Below are 8,455 nucleotides of genomic sequence, written 5' to 3'. Positions count from 1 at the left end.
GTAAAAATTCCTATAGGCCTTTTCAGTCCCTTTCAGTTTCATTAAACTGAAATTTCTCAGGTTTAAAGTTAGAAATCAGTATCTGACATTCATATTTTAAGCACAAACTACTGGAGATTCAAAGAGTTTGACTATACAGTCTTGAAGTTTTGGGTACTCTTGATGTCTTGATCACTGGTCTTGCATTTCTACACCATGGCCTTGCAATATGGAAGTGGTTGGATAGGATATATTTACATATAGTCCAGTGTGGAGATAAACAACCAACAGGAGCATTCAATGATAAAATAAAAACAGATGCACAAAATACATTGGCAAAAAGACCTTTCAAGGTAATGTCAGGAAATAGAGTTCAACATCTATCATTCCTTAGCAGCAAGGTGGAAAACACTAAACGTAGTATAACGCATCATTGTGGGCTCTGCTGCCAGCCAGCCCTGAGGACATCCCCATCATCACATGCCTCAGTTTTCCTGAATAGGGAAGGTGAAGGGACAGGCAACTGGCCTGACTTGCAGCTTCAGTATAGTCCCAGATGGAGAAAAATCAACCTTTTAGTGTAGAAATTAATAAAGCTAAATAAATCAAAGTGCAAGTAATACACTTCTTGATCTTTCATGCCATGAACATAAGCTGATGATCAACAATACATTGAAAGAGAAAAAAGAAGAGAATGTTGGGAGGGTCTGGTTGAAATTTGTCTGTGAAATTCACTGTTAAAAGATTTCACTGAGACCAAAATATTATAAGGATTAAAAAAATAGATTTTTATGCATATAAATAAAATATTTGCAGGATTTTGAGAGATTGATAAACCAGTATTTCAGAGTACCCAGTCACAGACTAAGAACTATAACTATTATGGGCTGATTTGTCTGTAGCTGCTTGTAGTAAAGCTTTGGTGAACAGGAATGAAGGACATACCAAGCTTAACCCCAATTAGCAGCAAAGAAAACATCCTATAAATCTACCCCATGATTTTATCAAAGTAAAGGAGATGAAGCTGAAACAATCTTTTAACAACTTCTTTAAATGGTATTTGTCTGGATTCATAGCAGTCTTTTTTATAGCTGTCACTTGACAAAAAAAAAAAAAAAAAAGAAAGCAGGGGGAGGGGGCTGCCAGTATTTAAACATGCTTTTGAGAAAACAGTGATTTCATTCTGCACTGAACCCAGTGAAACCTCTTCTGTCTCTTGAAGAGGGAAAAGGATCTCTGGAGGTTTCACGCTGTAGGCTTCACGCTGTATACACCTGCTTTAAAGCCATGTTCCATCTGGAGTGCTGTAAGTGTTTTAATTAAACTATTTCCATGGCATAATAGCCAGACAACAGAACAGTACAGTCAAATACAGCCACAACGTTTTCTTTCCTTTACACATAATTCCTGCAAAGTCTATGGGTTGCTTTTCATCCTGCGGCCTAGGCTTTTTATCTGCCTGCATGGCATACAATTTTTTTCTTCTTTTCCCCTTCAATTGCTCTCCACCTAACAGCAGGACGACAACAGACTCAAAAGCCATTAGCACAACAGGCAATCTTCATGCGACGACAGTAAAAACCAACACAGATATAAGTAGCTAGTGTGCCAGCAAGGTGCTGATTTAACTGGAAATTCTGCAAACGGAAGAATATATTTATTCTCCCCATGAAGCTTAACAATGTGGTTGAATTATTTCACTTAAAAATGGAGTCTTTCATGCATATATTAATACAGCAAAAGCCTATTATAGTCTTCCATTCCTTATAGGATACTTTTTTTTTACTTATGTCTAAAGTCACCTCCAGCTGCCTTTGCAATTTGTTTGATCTGCTTACTAGCAAGCAATCAGTGGAAAACTCTACCGCTTTTTGTGCTTTCTACATTTTTCTCCTAAGCATAAATTATTTTAGAAGAGCACTCTTCATCTGCACTATGAGATTTTTCAAGCACAGGAAAATTAACCTCTTATCCAATATAGTGTGTGCTCTGTATTTATTTACACCATTTATTGTGAATGCCAAGCAGCATAACAGATAAACAAATTTCTTCAAAACACTCACAAAAATGACATTTGAATTTAAACACTTCACCTACCAGAATGAAAAGTCTTTACAGTGCCTAGAACTACATACTGTCCTCCCTTCCCCTGTATTGCTGAGTCTGCCTTATCTTGTCTATCATTCCAGTTTAGATGATAATGTACAAAGGACAGCTGAACATTTTTGGAAGGGTCAACTGGACAGACCTTCAAGCAACTGAAGTGGCATGGCTGAATCATTTTGTTTAAGAGGACAAGGAGCAAAATTTGAGCATTGGTGCAAACACAGGATCTAACAGAACTTATAAAGGAGAAACAGTGAAATGATGGACTTCTGAGCCACTACATAGATTTTTGTGTCCACATTGACAGACTAAGCCAATTAGGGTTTTATATATGGCATGGGTACCATTTCCATTAGCACCAGTCACCCCACACAGCCTGAAAGAGGGAAGGTTTTTGGACTCAACTTGTCACTAAAGCAGCAGCTCTCAGCTCATGAGACACTGGGCACAGCACCAGCCCTGCTGCAGATCTGACCCTACTTCTCTCTTGCTCCATCCTCAACATCAATGACAAACGATGCACCACCACCCAAAGGAGTCCGCTGGCTTCTTTGTCAGACAGGATCCTTTACAGCTCCCCCTGAAACAAACCCATCTCTGCAGTCAGATGTCAAACAGCCAACAACCTATGTTGGCTTAGTGATCTGAAGACCTGTTCTCAGCTGGGAAGTGGTCTTCTCCAAAGGGACACATACCCAGACAAGCCTCTGCAAGCAACAAACACCTGCAGAAATGATACTTGGTTTGCCCTCTATAGGTTATGGGCAGGACCAGACTTAACTTGCAAATTCACATTCATATCCATTTTAGAGCTAAAACTGACTTAATTAACACCTGCACTACAGTAACAATAGTTCATGTGGATGAAATAGCCTCATCTTCAAGTCAAGGCTCTGTAAAAGTAACTCAGGGAAAAGATCAATATGTTGTTATTCCTTCCATGGTCAACACTGCAGTTAAGTATTTGCAGAATCTTAACCACGTGGGATTTCAGCACCAAGCCTTACCTTCAACTACCTAATCGATTCAAGCTCTTACCAAGTAACATTATATGGAATTAAGATGTTCCAGAAATAGAATTTAAAATTAGCCTATTCACACTGTCAAAAATTTCTCTGGACTCTTTTTTTCATTTTACATCAAATAACAATATCCTGTATTAATTTTAAAACAAGGAACTGTTAAAGTAACTGTTATACCCTTGAAGACATTTCTAGTACTTTTTTACATAATTCTAACAGTTTTCTTAAATTCTGAATCAACTCTCATTATGGATATATTTGGTGAATTCCAAAACAAATTTAGCTATAAATTGGAGATAGATTGTTTTGGATTAAAATACATAACCTTGTACAACTGTCCTTAAGCAGAAATCCTGTTGAGTATGAGCTGCAGTTTGATACAATATTTCAGTTGTCTTCCAGCCTCAGAACTTTGTAATTCATTGTCAGAAAGAGAAAATAAAACAGGTAACTATTACAAGACAGCCTGTGAAATAATCACAGCCTTATTTGCACTGGTAAATATTAACTAAGAAGGAACTAAAAGTTTGTTTAGTTCTACACTGGAGACTTAAAACAATGCTGTACACACCCGGGAAAAACATGACAGCCAATTAGTATTTCTGTTTGGCTGGAAAATCAGGGAGTTTGAAAGTGATACTAGCTAGCAACTAGAAGAAAAAAAAAAAAAAAAGGCAAGATGACTTTCATCAGTCTTTTGCAGATGTTCAGCTATGTGTCGGGAAGACATGCTGAAATTTATTCTCTTTTGCTTGGTCGACCTCCATTCCTCTTGCTTTTCCCCCATCCCTTCATCTGTGTGACTCCCCTCACCATGAAATTCTGATAAAGTACATATTTAATCAGAGGTTTTCACCTACTGCTTACAAAATTCAAAAAGTCCCAGAGGCCACTAGGTGGTATATTCAACTCTCACAGCCTTCATGGGACCAGAAGCGAGGGAAAATAAAGATGGGAGAGAAGAGGAAGTTTAGAAAACAGTAGCAGGAAGTTTTGCTACTAGTAAAAAAAAGGGTTTGAGATCAAACATCCCATCATATTATCAGCACCTGTAAATAATCGACACTAAATGTGAATCAGTCTCCTTTTTTTTAAACAGCTAACCAGCAGATGTTATGTGTGAAAGTATAGTACGTCAATGACAGCAGCTGAAGTTGTGGCAACCTGCAGTAGAGTACACCCAGAAGGTATTGCCCAAGACGCAACCCAAAACCCACAAAAAGATGAGGGTTCCTGCACCATATGATATTAAATCCAACACATTTTGAATGTTATGATGGATCTGTTGTTTCTAAAGAGCAATTGCTATAAATGAATGTATGTACATATAAAATTCTTACGTGTCAAAATTAAGTCCAAATACAGAGTCTCATTTTCTTCCTCGTCTACTCAGACCAGAGTGATACATAATAATATATTAGTAATCTATCTGTTAGGTTTTTACAGATGAAAATAACTAAAGGCAAGAAAAACTATAAGGGACAGAGCAAAATATTAGCGCGCCCGTGAAGGAAATCCTGTTCCCTATGGATTTACCTTCCATTCCTAAGACCAAATCCTCAAGGTTTTGATCTCAGGAGCTGACTCACTTGGTGCATAGATGTCCTACATTTTCGTTATTTTTTTATGCCTACTCTGAAATTCACCCAAAACTCCTGCCAACCCATTTGTAACATAACAGTGGCATGGGAGTTTATTAGATACAGAACACAAGCAGAAACCCCAGAGGACAAAACTGTCCTTCGGTGGCTCACGTGCAGATATGACAGGAACCTAAGACACATGTACAGCAGCAGCCCTGACGGAGAGATGTGTGGGGATGACACACTGCGCTTATCAACAACATGGCCAAGGCAGCTCTCCTGTGGGGACACTGACTCATTGCAGTCCCTAATAGATAAGAGAAAGGGACAGCCACTCTTTCTTGATTTGTCACCACCACAAAATAATTGGAAATCTGAACTTTCCTACTTTTAGAAGCAGAGGTTTATTTTCTTTTTAGACACAGTTGTCCTTGTTCATAGCATGAGTTGCAGGCTGGCAAGGATTTTTATAGCCACAGACTGCTATGAAGTGGGTGGGGTGCATTGATAAGTAAGTTCCTTAGCATTTAACCATACTTTAAATAACTAAACTAACAGTCTTGAACAGCACCTACGGGTGGAGTGAACTGAGGTAAGCTCAGAGGCTCATCACATGGAGGAACTGATGTCTTCTTCATATTTTCCTTAACTACAGAATCCACAAAACACAAAGCTGTTTAACAATTCATTCATGAATGTCTTGTATCCATATAGATAATTCTACTGGAAAAAAAAAAAAAAAAAAAAAAAAGAGTATACTTACAATTACTTTTACTGCAATATCACTGAGAAGTAGAAAACATTTTTGGATAATATTACTGAAAAAAATCTTACGACAAATTGGCAGACATGCCTTACCACAAAGGAAGACTGAAACCTGTTCAGTTTTACACTGAAATAATTTCAATTCCAAGGTTAATTAGCTTTTTTGCAGCTCGATGGACTGATTCTGTGTGGGCCTGTCTTTGGTTACAGCAGGTTACTTCCTCCTTTACCTGATGGGTGACCAGATTGCTCAGAGGCACTTAGTGTTAAAGTCCTACAAAAAGTGTGTTTGTACATCCAGAATAAATCTCATGAATTATTAAATCCCCATTTACTGAGCTCATACATCACAGCATTTAGTACCTCATTCTATCCTGGGGAAGGGCTTTGTCACCACTGGGGGATGAGCGAAGCTGGAGCTTGCCCAGGCTTTCCCAGGAGCAGCTCATCTCCCTCGGACTGTCTTTACCGCAGTGGATTACGTTGATCTGCAAAAAACCATCAGCCTGTAGCAGTGAGGCAGGGGGTTGGTGGTGATGCAAACACTGGAGGAGCAAAGCTGGTGTTAGGGAGGCACTTGGACACTGTTTCCTGCTGCTGGGAGATGAACGCCAGATTTTTAGATTCTTTTTTTTTTTCCTCAACAACTGTGTTTACTTCGAAGGCAAAAGACCATCACTTGGGTCTTACCTGTACATTCATAAGACAAAGTTTTGCATTTTCCAAGAGTTTTCCTCAGTGTCCTGCTGCACAGGAAACTAGGAAAACATTAGCAAAGGCCTTTTACTACTGTGATGGTTTGCCATCAGAAAACCGTGATTCAACTGTATCCATAACGTCAACATATTTTTGTTAAGTGCATCTTAGAACATCAAGGGCAATTATAAAATATGTTCCAATGAAACTGAATTTTTCAATCTGACATTTATTAAATTACACAACCTAGCAGAAAAGTTGGTTTTCATTACACTATAGAACATAAACGTTGAAATTTTACTTTGGAGTGAAATGTGAAAACTTTACCAAAGTGAAATGTTTAGAAGCGGTTCAGTTACAGGACTCTGATTGCTCATTCTGATTTGAAGGGAAACCAAACCTAAAACAGCAAATTCTCTTCAAGTCTATATACAAGGTTCAAGTTAGCAACTTTTCTGTGCCTAGGTCTCTCTGCATGTTTTCCAGCTTAGCCACAACCATATACTTTTGCAAGTAGAGCTTTGGCCTCACCGTTTCAGCCACAGGCATGGATGGAGCCACTGGGTTTACAGCTTGCCCTTTTCTGCATTCCCTCCTTCCTATTCACCTTCTGTTGTTTAAGTAGTAAAACGATGTCTAGTGGATGTTGTATAGATGACACATGCGTTCCAAGCTGACCAGATTGCAGTGGGGGGCCGATGAAGGGAGCCCACCACCTGCCACTTTGGCTCTCTGGCAGCCTTCACATACCCCCATCCACATGTTACAATTCAGGCTGCAGAATGAAGCACCATACTCCTGGGCTTATTTTATTTCAGTCAGCTCCACCAACATTCCAACATTAGCTGACTTGTTTTCTCCTCTGTATACAAGCCGTGCCAATGGCCTGGTCCAAATCTCTTCTGGTAAATCCTTTGAAATCAGTTCACCAAAGCATGCTTTATAAACAAAACATTAAGTAAAAAGGAAAAAAAAATGACACTGATTAAAGACTGTTTGCTACCTGGGTTATACTGCGCGTGTCAGGGACAGGTCAGAACTGCCTTTGTTTGACAGAAGGGGAACTCACAGCATAAGAAAGAATGGCTGGTTTTAATGTAAAACACAATTGTAGACTAAAGTCCGTGCCTTTGAATTTTCATTCAGATTGATTGAAATTTGGCTGATACTGTGGGCATCGAATTATCATCACTTATAAGAAAAACATCTATGTTGAAGTGCATGCTGTAGGAAATACGTGAGGCTACAGCCGTCAAGATGGAGAGGGGCTTCCTACCCCTGTTAGTGTGTAAAGCACATGCCAGGCAAATCAGTATCCCTCAGTGTTTACCTGTTTTTCATGTCCTCCCAGTTTTTAGCCATTTTATTAAACTTAGAAGATCACCTTTTGCTGCAATGCACAACTCACCCTTCTCACTAGTAGTACCAAATAATTTACAAGTAAAAAGACAAACCCTGACCCTGTCACTCTGCTACTTCTACTGACACATGAACTAAACAGCAGGGCAAAGATCCTTTTTACTTTTAATATTTCCTTAGCTGGAAATGTGCACTGGCCCAGGGAGATGAGAAGTAGGTTGTGTTTGCTTCTGAGCAATGACAGTTCATAAGTTGAAAGTAATTTTTAAATATATATATTTACCTGTATAAATATGTGTTCTTCATCTAGAAGACTGTTTTTCTTGTATGACAACCAGTTGGTGGAAACCATTTAAAATAGTTTCAGACACCCAAACATTTTCTTGCTTCATGGCATCTGGATGTAAGGGGAAGGTTTCTATTTTTCTGAGGAGGCTTGAAAGCCAGGGGTAAGAAGAAGGATTTACAAAAGACCCATGGGGAAGAGGTAGGATTTACAAAAAAGACAATTGTCTTATTTCCCCTATGTGCTTCCACATCCAAAGCCGCTTAGCTGCCAGTCAGCTGCCTGATGTTCCGTCACACCATCCCGCTCTGCAGTGCTGGAACTCCAGCTATCAGCTGCGTTACAAAGCTTCGTGTACCTAAATCAAAAAAAGGTGAAGGACGCCTGGCCCTTGTGCTGGTGGAGAGCAGCATCTTGGCAGACACTACCTGCCCAGCTGCTCTCACGCTGTACGTCCGTCCGAGCAGACGGCAGCAGCAGGTAGATGGGTGTGATGAGGTGGTCAGGGAAGCAAGCTGAACTTTAAGCTGTTTTGTGGAATAAAGACAAATTAGCTGTGGCCTTTTGCAATTTCTTTTAATCATATTGGATAATGTGACCTACAGTTTCCACGATCTCCTTTATTGGAATCACAACCATTACCCATTAGTGACTTAATG

This window comes from Athene noctua, chromosome 5 (genome assembly GCF_965140245.1).
Source record: "Athene noctua chromosome 5, bAthNoc1.hap1.1, whole genome shotgun sequence".
NCBI lineage: Eukaryota > Metazoa > Chordata > Aves > Strigiformes > Strigidae > Athene > Athene noctua.
The sequence above is the reverse complement of the archived record's forward strand: the minus strand, read 5'-3'. Positions refer to the sequence as shown.